Source organism: Aegilops tauschii, chromosome 4, assembly GCF_002575655.3.
Source record: "Aegilops tauschii subsp. strangulata cultivar AL8/78 chromosome 4, Aet v6.0, whole genome shotgun sequence".
NCBI lineage: Eukaryota > Viridiplantae > Streptophyta > Magnoliopsida > Poales > Poaceae > Aegilops > Aegilops tauschii.
In genome coordinates, this window is record NC_053038.3 from 359056354 (window position 1) to 359070595 (window position 14242).

Here is a 14242-nt window from a genome sequence, read left to right on the forward strand (position 1 = left end):
TGGTATCAGCCGAAGCTCTTCTTGACGTCAGCGACGGAACGGCTGAAAGGATCGATATAGTTGACTAGAGCGGGGGGTGAATAGGCAACTAACAATTTTTAGCTTTTCTTTACCAAATTAAACTTTGCATCAAAATAGGTTGTCTAGATATGCAACTAAGTGAGCAACCTATATGATGCAACGACAACACGCACGCAAGCAAGTAAGAGATATAACACAAGTAAACTAGCGAAAGTAAAGGAACGAGATAACCAAGAGTGGAGCCGGTGGAGACGAGGATGTGTTACCGAAGTTCCTTCCTTTTGAGGGGAAGTACGTCTCCGTTGGAGCGGTGTGGAGGCACAATGCTCCCCAAGAAGCCACAAGGGCCACCGTATTCTCCTCACGCCCTCACACAATGCGAGATGCCATGATTACACTATTGGTGCCCTTGAAGGCGGCGACCGGACCTTTACAAACAAAGTTGGGGCAATCTCCACAACTTAATTGGAGGCTCCCAACGACACCACAAAGCTTCACCACAATGGACTATGGCTCCGCGGTGACCTCAACCGTCTAGGGTGCTCAAACACCCAAGAGTAACAAGATCCGCTAGGGATAAGTGGGGGAATCAAATTTCTCTTGGTGGAAGTGTAGATCGTGGCCTTCTCAACCAATCCCGAGCAAATCAACAAGTTTGATTGGCTAGGGAGAGAGATCGGGCGAAAATGGAGCTTGGAGCAACAATGGAGCTTTTAGGGGAAGAGGTGGGTCAACTTTGGGGAAGAAGACCCCTTTATATAGTGGGGGGAACAAACCAACCGTTACCCCCCCTTCTGCCCCGAAGAGAGCGGTAGTACCGCTGTGCCAGCGGTACTACCGCTTAGCCGTATAAGCGGTACTACCGCCCCAAAGCGCGGTACTACCGCTTGGACCACAGCGGTACTACCGCAGAGGGAGGGCGGTACTACCGCACAGGAGCGGTACTACGGCCCCCCACAGCCGCGGCCAGTACCGTAAAACCCGACACGAAAAAGGAGCCCTCGAATCGAGGCGGTACTAGCACGAGACCACCGCGGTACTACGGCTTGGGGGCACTAGCGGTACTACTGCTCTAGAGCGGTACTACCGCTCCGTCCCGCGGTACTACCGCAGGGACCAGAGATAGTACACACATGGGGCTACTAGCGGTACTACTCCTCTGGGCGGTACTACCGCTCCAGAGCGGTACTACCGCTTGTAGCACCCAAGCGGTACTACCGCTCTGGCCCGCGGTACTACCGCTGGGACCAGAGAGGGCACAAAGAGAGGAGAACCAAGCCCATCATCGAAACGGAAAGGCTCAGAGGGAGGGGCAAAGGAAGTGTACGTGATGATTCCGCCCTAGCCTTTCCAAAACGGACCCCCTCTTGATAGTACGGTGATCCCTATGAAACTAGTCCACCAAACTAATCCGAAAGGACTACACCGTATTCGCTTTAAGCTCCGAGGGGAGGAAATCGTCTCGTGCCAAAAGAATGAACCTCTGAAAAACACTCAACGCACACGATTAGTCCGCAAAAGCATTGTCATCAATCACCAAAACATCTTAGGGATAAATATGCCCTTACAATCTCCCCCTTTTTGGTGGATTGATGACAATACGGGATTTGCCCAACTGGGAAAAAACAAAGGACATAAGCAAACCCCAAGTCTCTAAAATATAGACGGGCTCCCCTAGATGTGTGCCATCAAGATAAGTGCTTTGAACTGCACGACACACATACTAGGATCAACACTCCCCCTGTATTTTAGAGACCAACAACCTAAGCGAGAAACAAGATAGCAGGATATATAACATAATGAAGCATATAACTCATGAGATATCAAATGACTAGAGACAAAGATAAGGATATGATAATGATAGGGTAGCATATGTCTCACACCATATGACTCGAACTAAAGTCTCACTAAACACAAAACCAAGCAAAGCACAGGGTCCAAGCAAAGCACAAAGTAGCACATAACGAAAGCACAAAGGCAAAGACACACTCGCGACACGCAAATCCCTAAACTCTCTCCCCCTTTGGCATCGAGACACCAAAAGGGGCAAAGAGCTAGCCTACGGCTCCAGGTGAGAGCATGCTGAGGATCTCGAACATCAGGACTCTGCGTGATCATCTGCACTGCCGTCCTCGCCCGGAAACTGCTCGGCATCTGAGTCGGTCCACGGACAGTGCTGCTGGATCCACTCCTCCTCAGTAATCTGACCCTCTGAGCCGCTGGTGACTGTCGCACCCATCTGACGCATCAGCTCCTTGTGACGTCCTCTTGCCTTCTTCTCAGCCACATGAGTCATGTATTGACCATGATACTCTAGGCAGAACAGCTTCTTCATCTTGCGTTTGAGCTTCTTTGGCCAAGAGGGCTCTGCTGCAGAAGGCTCTGTCCCAGGAGGCACATACTCCTCATCATCATCACCGGCATCAGCCTCGTCCTCGGTCTCCATGGCAGCAGCAGAAGATGGAGCTCCAGATCGACCCCAATTATCCTTCTTCCTCAGACGCTTTATCTCATGAGAGACCAACTCTCCAGTTTCCAGCTGCTCCTCAGGATAGGTATGTCTCCAGGCCCTCTCAATAAGCAACATGATGAACGGGCCATAAATTGGGCACTTGCGCTCAGAAACAGCCACCAAAAGCTCAGACCACATGACATGAGAGATGTCTAGAGACTCGCCCGTGTTTGCGTCCTTCTCACGCTGGCAGAAGAGAAGCATGTCCACAAGGTAAGAGTGTACCATGTCCAGATTCCCAATACGAGGGAAGAGAGTCTCGCGGAAGATGCGGTGAAGGATGTCCAGATAGGTAGACAACTCATAGGTTTCCTTCCTGGTCTCAGGGTGGACCTTCCGAGTACAGTAGGGCCAGAGGGCTTGCTTGTGAGTGGAGGTGACATTTTGGTGAGGACGAAAACCAACTGGAGTCTCGAGCCCTTGATCTTCCACCTCAAGCAGCCCCATGAAGGCCTGCCACTTGACAGCTAGCACCTTTCCATTTGTCATCCAAGTCAGAGTCCTGTCTGTGTCAGTCCCTAGGTGAACAGTGGCAAAGAACTATGCCAGCAAATCTGCATCAAAGTCCTTGTTGAACTACATGATCCTGAGAATGTTCAACTGAGAGCACATCTGTAGGGCATCACCAAAATACTCAAGGTCCTTCTCCATAGCATCCGTGTTGATGGAATGAACATTGACAAAGAGATTCTTCTTAGCCTTGATCACATCAAAGTATGTGGCATACTGAAACCGGTTCCAGAACGGGCGGTTGACAAGATTGGGTTCTTGTTCTTCCTCATAGGGGTTGCGCCGACGCCTGTCCCAGAATTCCTTGCTAGACATCTCAGTCACTTTCTTGCCACTTGGCTTCGGTCGGCTGGCAATCTTCTTCTTGCGAGGAGGATTAGCACTTGAGGAAGCACCCCCTGCCGGCTGTGGAGCACTGGAAGAACCACCTGCAGTCTCAGATGAGCGGTACCGCTTCGACGTTGAACGCCCGGGGTTGACACGGCGGACTTGCTGCTCAGGATGTTCATCACCTGGAACCAAACACACGGACACAAGAAACAACCAGAAGGAACGATCAAAACCAAATAAACACAACAAAGATGGATCAACATGTGGTAGGAAACAATGGAACTGGGCATCCAGCGGTAGTACCGTGCCTGCTCAGCGGTAGTACCGCTTATCCACATAAGCGGTAGTACCGCTCCGTGGAGCGGTAGTACCGTGCCATATGGGCGGTAGTACCGCCCGAGATGGGGCACGGCGGATCCCTACTGCCGTGGTCAGATCCGGCACTACTGGGGATGCCAAATTCAAAAATAAACCTACCAAACATCAATCCAAAGAGTCTAGTTGCCTTCTCCAACCTACTCAAGCCTAGATTTGGCCAAAAATCTAGAGATGCAACTACTATTGCCCCTAAAACGCGAGATCTGAAAACTAGACAAGAAGAGAAGAGGAACAGGGGCAATACCGGCATCCATGGCAAGAGGACGAGGTGGGGATCGACTCCACCGAAGGAAATGGAGAGGAACGGTCCGGAGACGGAGGGCCGCCGGAGCCTTCCCGCGGCGAGATGGCGCTGGAGAGAGAGGAAGAGGAACCAGGGGATGAAGCAAATGGGTATGGGGTGGAGGAAACCACCCCTGCCCACGACTTAACCCCCAGGCCCCGCCCCTCAGCGGTAGTACCGTGGTGAGGGGCGGTAGTACCGCTTAGCCGTATAAGCGGTAGTACCGCTCCGTGGAGCGGTAGTACCGCTCCAGCGGTAGAACCGCTCATGCACAACGGTAGTACCGCCCAGCGCAACTCAAACCAGACTCAACACATATGGTGCAAAACTAAAGATGGGAAACACTGGCAAGAAGACCAACAAGAGCACTAGCAAGAGAACAAGAAACACACGCCTCTATACGAGAGGGCGGTGGCCGAGGCCACTTATGTTTGAGTCACTTGGTATGGCACCGCGAAGAATTATACTTGGGTCCATGACCAAAGCTCGTCTTTGAAGCACAAGTACCATAAAAAATGGCTAATGTGAAAGAGTGAGATCAGTTTATGCATTGTGGGGGGGAGGGAAAGTTCATTGAGAGAACAACACTCCCCCTACGTCCATGCCTACACCTAGACAAGAAAGCACAATGAATGTGAGGGGTGTGCAAAGGTTCAAACCACATTGCTCGAATCAATGATATTTAGCTCATGCCTTAACTCGCGAAATCTTGCTTCATCCAATGGCTTCGTGAAAATATCTGCAAGGTTATCATGAGTGTTGACATAGTTGAGCTCGATCTCCCCTCGCCTAATATGATCCCGGATGAAGTGATACCGAATCTCAATATGCTTGTCTTGAAGTGTTGCACCGGGTTGAGAGAAATCTTGATAGCACTTTCATTGTCACACCAAAGAGGCACTTTGTCACAAATGACACCGTAATCCTTTAAAGTTTGCCTCATCCATAAGAGTTGTGCACAACAACTTCCGGCCGCCACATACTCCGCTTCGGTGGACGAGAGAGACACACAACTTTGCTTTTTAGAAGACCAACTTACCAAAGAGCAACCAAGAAATTGGCACCCTCGGGAAGTGGACTTCCTATCCACTTTGTCTCCCGCCCAATCGGAGTCCGAGAAACCTACAAGCTTGAAGTTTGCTCCTCTTGGGTATCATAGGCCAAAGTTTGGGGTATGAGCCAAATATCGAAAGATTCGCTTGACCGCCACAAAGTGGCTTTCCTTAGGTGCGGCTTGAAACTGTGCACATATTCCCACACTCAACATGATATCCGGTCTAGATGCACAAAGGTAAAGCAAGGATCCAATCATAGAGCGATATACCTTTTGATCCACCGCTTTACCATTGGGATCAATGTCAAGTTGGCACTTGGTGGGCATTGGAGTGGAAGCCAGCTTGACATTACTTAGCTTGAATCTCTTTAGCATGTCTTGAGTGTATTTGGCTTGGTTGATGAAGGTTCCTTCTCTTCTTTGTTTGATTTCGAATCCGAGAAAGAACTTCAACTCTCCCATCATAGACATCTTGAACTTTGAGGTCATGAGAGCGGCAAATTCTTCATTGAAAGCTTTGTTAGGGGAACCAAAAATAATATCATCAACATATAGTTGGCACACAAACAACTCCCCTTTGACCTTCTTAGTAAAAAGAGTGGGGCCGATTTTCCCGATTTCGAATCCACGATCTTGTAACAACTCCGTAAGATGCTCATACCACGCACGTGGGGCTTGTTTAAGGCCATAGAGCGCCTTGTGGAGTTGATACACATGATCGGGGAAATAGGGATCTTCGAACCCGGGGGGTTGTTTGACATATACCAACTCATTTATGGGACCATTAAGAAAAGCACTCTTCACATCCATTTGTTGCAAAATGAAATTATGATGAGAAGCATAAGCAATCAACAAACGAATAGATTCAAGGCGAGCAACGGGGGCAAAGGTTTCACCGTAGTCGATACCCTCGACTTGGGAGTAGCCTTGTGCCACCAAACGAGCCTTATTGCGAACAATTATTCCATGAGCGTCTTGCTTGTTCTTGAATATCCACTTGGTTCCAATGACATTATGATTCCCGGTTGGCCTTGGCACTAACTTCCACACTTGGTTATGTTCGAAGTTGTTGAGTTCTTCATGCATGGCGTTGAGCCAATTCGGGTCCTCAAGCGCTTCATAAACCTTTTGGGGTTCGACACAAGAAACAAACGCATGATGTTCACAATAGTTTGCTAATTGTCTACGAGTGCTTACCCCCTTTCTTAGGCTTCCAACCACATTCTCCATGAGATGACCTTTGGTGGTGAGCTTGGAAGCGATCTTAGCGGCACGACGCTCCAATTACTCCTCGGAAGTGAAGTGAGGAGGGGTTACTTGATCATCTTGAGCGTCGTCTTGAGCTTGTTCTTGATCTTGAACTAGCTCGAGGGGAAGAACTTGACCTTGGGCATCATTTGGTGGATCACCACCATCTTGAGGTTGATCTTGCCCTTGATCTTGTTCATGAGGTTGAGGGCCTTCACTTTGTTCTTCGGAAGCGTGTGGGTCTTGGTTTGGTGATGGCTCCACTTGAGTGGAGCATTGTCCTTCTCCTTCGGCCACAAGGGGTTCCTCAATGGGTAGGATATATCCAATACCCATTCTTCTTATGGCTTGGGGAGGAATTTCATCACCTACATCACAAGTACCACTTTGCTCCACTTGGGAGCCGTTATTTTCATCAAACTCCACGTTACACGTCTCCTCAATAAGTCCCGTGGACTTATTGAGAACACGGTAAGCATGGGAGTTTGTAGCATAACCAACAAATATGCCCTCATGGGCTCTAGTCTCAAATTTAGACAAACGAACACCTTTCTTGAGAATGAAACACTTACACCCGAACACCCGAAAGTACTTGAGGTTGGGCTTGTTACCGGTGAGGATCTCATATGTAGTCTTGTTCAAGCCTTTGCGAAGATAGAGCCGATTTGAAGCATGACACGCGGTGTTGATGGCTTCGGCCCAAAAGTTGTATGGAGAATTGAACTCCGCCATCATGGTCCTTGCCGCATCCATCAACGTCCGATTCTTCCTCTCCGCAACACCATTTTGTTGAGGGGTGTAAGGTGCGGAATATTGATGCTTGATCCCCTCATCATTGAGAAATTCCTCCAAGGTGTAGTTCTTGAACTCGGTGCCGTTGTCACTTCTTATTGTCAAGATCTTTGCATTATGTTGACGTTGGGCTTTATTTGCAAAGTCAATGACCGTTTGTTGGGTCTCACTCTTCCTCTTGAAGAAATACACCCACGTGTATCTAGAATAATCATCCACAATTACCAAGCAATACTTTCTACCCCTAAGACTATCAAAGGATGGAGGCCCAAAGAGATCCAAATGAAGGAGCTCCAACGGCCTCTTCGAGTAAATAAGAGTCGTGGGAGGGTGAGCCTTCTCATGAAGCTTTCCTTCGATACAAGCACTACAAGCACGATCTTTGGCAAAACTAACGTTCGTTAGTCCACGGACATGGTCCCCCTTGAGAAGACTTTGCAAAGATCTCATATTGACATGGGCTAAACAGCGATGCCAAAGCCATCCCACGTCAACTTTAGCCATTAGGCATGTCGCGGTCTTAGTGGGTCGCTCCGAAAAGTTAATCACATAGAGACCGTTCTCGACATGCCCAACAAAGGCTACTTTAAGAGTCTTGCTCCACAAGAGGGCCACGGTATCAATATCAAAGAAGGTGGCAAAACCCATGATAGCAAGTTGACGAACGGAAAGTAAATTGTATGCAAGGGACTCAACTAGCATGACCTTCTTGATCGTGAGATCATGAGAAATGACGACTTTGCCGAGTCCCAATACCTTAGAAGACGAGGCATCACCCCACTCGACATTGGTGGGCATAGATGGAATTTTGTGCACGTCCACCACCTAGTCCTTGCTTCCGGTCATATGATTTGTAGCTCCACTATCGAGCAACCATGATCCCCCACCGGAAGCAAACACCTACAAGAGATCAATGCTTGGTTTTAGGTACCCATTTAGTAATGGGTCCTTTGATGTTAGCAACAAGGGTCTTAGGAACCCAAATAGACCATTCAATGTACTCATGAGGAGAACCAACGAATTTGGCATAAACATGCCCATCACTAGCACGGCATAACACATAAGAAGGATTAAAGTAACCGGCTTTGTTGGAAGGAGTGGTATTGCTCTTCTTGACACCGCCACCCTTCGCCTTGTTCTTCTTCTCCTTGGAAGCACCCTCTCCCTCCTTCACAAAAGTTTGCTTGAGAGGAGGAGGTCGCTTGGTCTTGTCATTCTTCTTCTTGTTCTTGGGATTGGGTGTGAACCCAATCCCCTCCTTGGCCACAACTTCCTTTTGATTGCTCAAGAGGTCGTTGAGGTTCTTCTCACCTTGTATGCATGACACAAGGCCTTTCTCAAGTTGCTCCTTCAACTTAGAATTCTCCTCAACAAGATGCACATGCTCACAACACGGGTTAGTAGCATTTGCATTATCAATTAACACCATATGAGGAAAGGTGGCTTTCTCCTTTGTTAGCTTCACTTGGAGTTGATCATGAGACTCCTTGAGGCTAGCATGAACACCCTTCAAGACTTTGTGAGCCTTGTCGAGAATGCCAAACTCCTCTTTGAGTCTAGCAAGATCAACCCCAAGTTTTGCCTTCTCAAAGTTTAGCACACGAGACACAACAAGAGCATGATCAAGATCTTTCTTTAACTTAGCATGATCATCGTTGTATGACTCCTCAAGAGCCAAACGAAGACCACGCTCTTCGTCAAGAGCATTGGAAAGATCCGAAATCTCATCGGCATAGTCCCGACTATGCCCCTCCATCTTAGAGATGGTATCCTCGTGAGCCTCGATCATGTCATTGGCTTCACCAAGTTGTTCCAAGAGAGCAACGAAGTGCTTCTTGGATTTACCCTTGAGTTTACCCATAAAGATCTCAAACTCATTTTCCTCCACATTTGTCCCCTCATGTTCATCAATGCTATCCGTCGAAGAAGGATGATTAATGATGGTAGTTTTGATGTTGGAGGTTACCTTATTGGTGGCTTTAGCCATGAGGCACTTGGCGGTGATGTTCTCATTGGGTGAGTCGAAGAGAGACACCCGTGGAGTCTTCGCAATGGCAACGGAGGCCATGGCAACCGACTCACCATCTTCATCATTGTCATCATCCTCATTGTACTCTTCTTGAACCACCAATGCCTTGGGAGGAGTCTTCTTGGTGAATTTGCTCTTGTTGGGGAACGACTTGGCCTTGTCTTTTCTAATGAGCTTGCCACCATTGTCTTCCCTCTTCTCGTAAGGGCACTCCGCAACAAAATGGCTCACATTCCCACAATTGAAGCAAGTCCTCATCCGTTGCTTGCCCTTTGCGCCACTTGAGTTGCTTTTGTTGAAGTTTGGCCTCGAGTTCTTCTTGCTCCAAAATTGCCTTGAAGCAAGAGGCATGTGTTCATGATAGGCATACTTCGTATCTTCGAGGTTGCCCTCCTCTTGTTCCTCTTCATCCTCTTCCTCTATACTAACCTTCACCTTTAGAGCGAGGTTGGGCTTCTTAACTCTTTGAGAGCGAAGAACCGCATTGTCGGCGGTCTTGTCCAAGATGCTCATAGCCACAAACTCATCCAACACTTCACTTGAGGACAAGGTGTGAAAGTCCGGCCTTTGACGAATTACGGAGGACATGGCTTTGTGGTAGGGCATCATTGCCTTGAGGAACTTGCGCTTGATCCAATTGTCATCCGTGTCCTTACTTCCATGATCTCGGAGCGAGACCGCGAGTTTGGTTACTCTCCAAAAAAGCTCACGAGGTTCTTCATCTTCTTTCATTGCAAACTCGTCGACTTCATCTTTCACCACTTCATAGTTGGAGCGTTGAATGCTTGCGCTTCCCCGATAAAGGGAAACAACTTGGAGCCACGCATCTTTGGCCACGGTGTAAGGCCGGAGATGAGGAAGATCTTCGGGTGGGATGGCTTCTTGGATGATGAAGAGTGCATTCTCATTGAATTGATGATCCACAACTTCTCTAGGAGTGAAGTTACTTCGGTCATGCGGATAAAAGCCTTCTTCAATGATTCTCCAAAGGTTAGTGTTCACATGATTTAAATGACGCTTAAAACGATAGACCCAATAATCAAAATCTACATTCTTCTCAATCTTAGGGGCCGGGCCGCCATGATTCAAATGAGTGGAAGGGAGCGGTCCACCATAGACGGGTGGAGGTTCCACATGGGCAAAGATGCCGGTCCCATTTTTATCACTAGAACAAGGAGCCTTCTCGCTCGAAGCTTCCCCCTTGTCGGAGGTAGCATCCGTCACCTTGTTAGCGGGATCACCCACTTTCAACGGTGCGGTGGTAAGTTTAAGCCCTTCTAAGAATTTATTCAACATGCTTTCGACCTTGGTCGTCATGGAGGTTTTCAATGTGTCCAACGCCACATTGAATTCCTCACGAGAGACCGCGGTTCCCCCATCTCCCGTAGACGAGACTGGATTCTCACCGGAGTGCTCCTCCGCACCGTCTACGACGTCAACCATACTCTTTGGACGGTAAAGTCCTTAATAAAGAGACGAGGCTCTGATACCAATTGAAAGGATCGATATAGTTGACTAGAGGGGGGGTGAATAGGCAACTAACAATTTTTAGCTTTTCTTTACCAAATTAAACTTTGCATCAAAATAGGTTGTCTAGATATGCAACTAAGTGAGCAACCTATATGATGCAACGACAACACGCACGCAAGCAAGTAAGAGATATAACACAAGTAAACTAGCGAAAGTAAAGGAACGAGATAACCAAGAGTGGAGCCGGTGGAGACGAGGATGTGTTACCGAAGTTCCTTCCTTTTGAGGGGAAGTACGTCTCCATTGGAGCGGTGTGGAGGCACAATGCTCCCCAAGAAGCCACAAGGGCCACCGTATTCTCCTCACGCCCTCACACAATGCGAGATGCCGTGATTCCACTATTGGTGCCCTTGAAGGCGGCGACCGGACCTTTACAAACAAGGTTGGGGCAATCTCCACAACTTAATTGGAGGCTCCCAACGACACCACAAAGCTTCACCACAATGGACTATGGCTCCGCGGTGACCTCAACCGTCTAGGGTGCTCAAACACCCAAGAGTAACAAGATCCGCTAGGGATAAGTGGGGGGAATCAAATTTCTCTTGGTGGAAGTGTAGATCGTGGCCTTCTCAACCAATCCCGAGCAAATCAACAAGTTTGATTGGCTAGGGAGAGAGATCGGGCGAAAATGGAGCTTGGAGCAACAATGGAGCTTTTGGGGGAAGAGGTGGGTCAACTTTGGGGAAGAAGACCCCTTTATATAGTGGGGGGAACAAACCAACCGTTACCCCCCTTCTGCCCCGAAGAGAGCGGTAGTACCGCTGTGCCAGCGGTACTACCGCTTAGCCGTATAAGCGGTACTACCGCCCCAAAGCGCGGTACTACCGCTTGGCCCACAGCGGTACTACCGCGGAGGGAGGGCGGTACTACCGCACAGGAGCGGTACTACGGCCCCCCACAGCCGCGGCCAGTACCGTAAAACCCGACACGAAAAAGGAGCCCTCGAATCGAGGCGGTACTAGCACGAGACCACCGCGGTACTACGGCTTGGGGGCACTACCGGTACTACTGCTCCGGAGCGGTACTACCGCGCCCAGAGCGGTACTACCGCTTGTGGCACCCAAGCGGTACTACCGCAGGGACCAGAGATAGTACACACATGGGGCTACTAGCGGTACTACTGCTCTGGGCGGTACTACCGCTCCAGAGCGGTACTACCGCTTGTAGCACCCAAGCGGTACTACCGCTCTGGCCCGCGGTACTACCGCTGGGACCAGAGAGGGCACAAAGAGAGGAGAACCAAGCCCATCATCGAAACGGAAAGGCTCAGAGGGAGGGGCAAAGGAAGTGTACGTGATGATTCCGCCCTAGCCTTTCCAAAACGGACCCCCTCTTGATAGTACGGTGATCCCTATGAAACTAGTCCACCAAACTAATCCGAAAGGACTACACCGTCTTCGCTTTAAGCTCCGAGGGGAGGAAATCGTCTCGTGCCAAAAGAATGAACCTCTGAAAAACACTCAACGCACACGATTAGTCCGCAAAAGCATTGTCATCAATCACCAAAACATCTTAGGGATAAATATGCCCTTACAGCGGCGCGCGCCGGATTGGACTGGAACGCCTGCTAGGCTAGGTCTGCTTCCGGCCGCGTACGCAACGTGCAGGTGTGCAATGGGCGATGGGCCCAGACCCCTGCGCGCATAGGATTTAGACCGGCGTGTCGACCTCTCTGTTGAGCCTAGGTGGGGCTGCGACGTGTTGATCTTCCGCGGCCGGGCATGACCCAGAAAAGTGTGTCCGGCCAAATGGGATCGAGCGTGTTGGGTTATGTGGTGTACCCCTGCAGGGAAGTTTATCTATTCGAATAGCCGTGTCCCTCGGTAAAAGGACGACCCGGAGTTGTACCTTGACCTTATGACAACTAGAACCGGATACTTAATAAAATACACCCTTCCAAGTGCCAGATATAACCCGGTGGTCGCTCTCTAACAGGGCGACGAGGAGGGGATCGCCGGGTAGGATTATGCTATGCGATGCTACTTGGAGGACTTCAATCTACTCTCTTCTACATGCTGCAAGATGGAGATGGCCAGAAGCGTAGTCTTCGACAGGACTAGCTATCCCCCTCTTATTCTGGCATTCTACAGTTCAGTCCACTGATATGCCCATTTACACATATACCCATGCATATGTAGTGTAGCTCCTTGCTTGCGAGTACTTTGGATGAGTACTCACGGTTGCTTTCCTTCCTCTTTTCCCCCTTTCCTTTCTACCTGGTTGTCGCAACCAGATGCTGGAGCCCAGGAGCCAGACGCCACCGTCGACGACGACTCCTACTACACTGGAGGTACCTACTACTATGTGCAGCCCGCTGACGACGACCAAGAGTAGTTAGGAGGATCCCAGGCAGGAGGCCTGCGCCTCGTTCGATCTGTATCCCAGTTTGTGCTAGCCTTCTTAAGGCAAACTTGTTTAACTTATGTCTGTACTCAGATATTGTTGCTTCCGCTGACTCGTCTATGATCGAGCACTTGTATTCGAGCCCTCGAGGCCCCTGGCTTGTATTATGATGCTTGTATGACTTATTTATGTTGTAGAGTTGTGTTGTGATATCTTCCCGTGAGTCCCTGATCTTGATCGTACACATTTGCGTGCATGATTAGTGTACGGTCAAAACGGGGGCGTCACAATATGGATATATATAGGCGAAAGAAGTCGGTAAGGGGAGCCAAGAGGGGCCCATGAGGGTGGGGGCGCGCCCAAGGGGGGCAGGTTCGCCTCCCTGCCTCGTGGTCAGCTCGAAGCTTCCCTGACTTCAACTCCAAGTCTCCTGGATCACGTTCGTTCCAAAAATCACGCTCCCGAAGGTTTCATTCCGTTTGATATTCCTTTTCTGCGAAATACTGAAACAAGGGAAAAACAAAAACTTCAGTGTTTCGCAGAAAAGGAATATCAAATGGAGTCCAAACGGAATGAAACCTTCGGGAGAGTTATTTTTGGAACAACCGTGATCCACAGGACTTGGAGTGGACGTCAAGAAAGAAGCGAGGAGGCCACGAGGCAGGGAGGCGCGCCTGCCCCCTGGGCCCACCCCCACCCTCGTGGGCCCCTCATAGCTCCACCGACCTACTTCTTCCTCCTATGTATACCCATATACCTTGAAAACAGCCAGGAGCACCACGAAACCCTATTTCCACCGCCGCAACCTTCTGTACCCGTGAGATCCCATCTTGGGGCCTTTTCCGGCGCTCCGCCGGAGGGGGAATCGATCACGGAGGGCTTCTACATCAACACCATAGCCTCTCCGATGATGTGTGAGTAGTTTACCACAGACCTTCGGGTCGATAGTTATTAGCTAGATGGCTTCTTCTCTCTCTTTGGATCTCAATACAAAGTTTTCCTCGATTATATTGGAGATCTATTCGATGTAACTCTTTTTGCAGTGTGTTTGTCGACATCCGATGAATTTTGGGTTTATGATCAAGATTATCTATGAACAATATTTGAATCTCCTCTGAATTCTTTTATGTATGATTTGTTATCTTTGCAAGTCTCTTCGAATTATCAGTTTGGTTTGGCCTACTAGATTGATCTTTCTTGCAATGGGAGAAG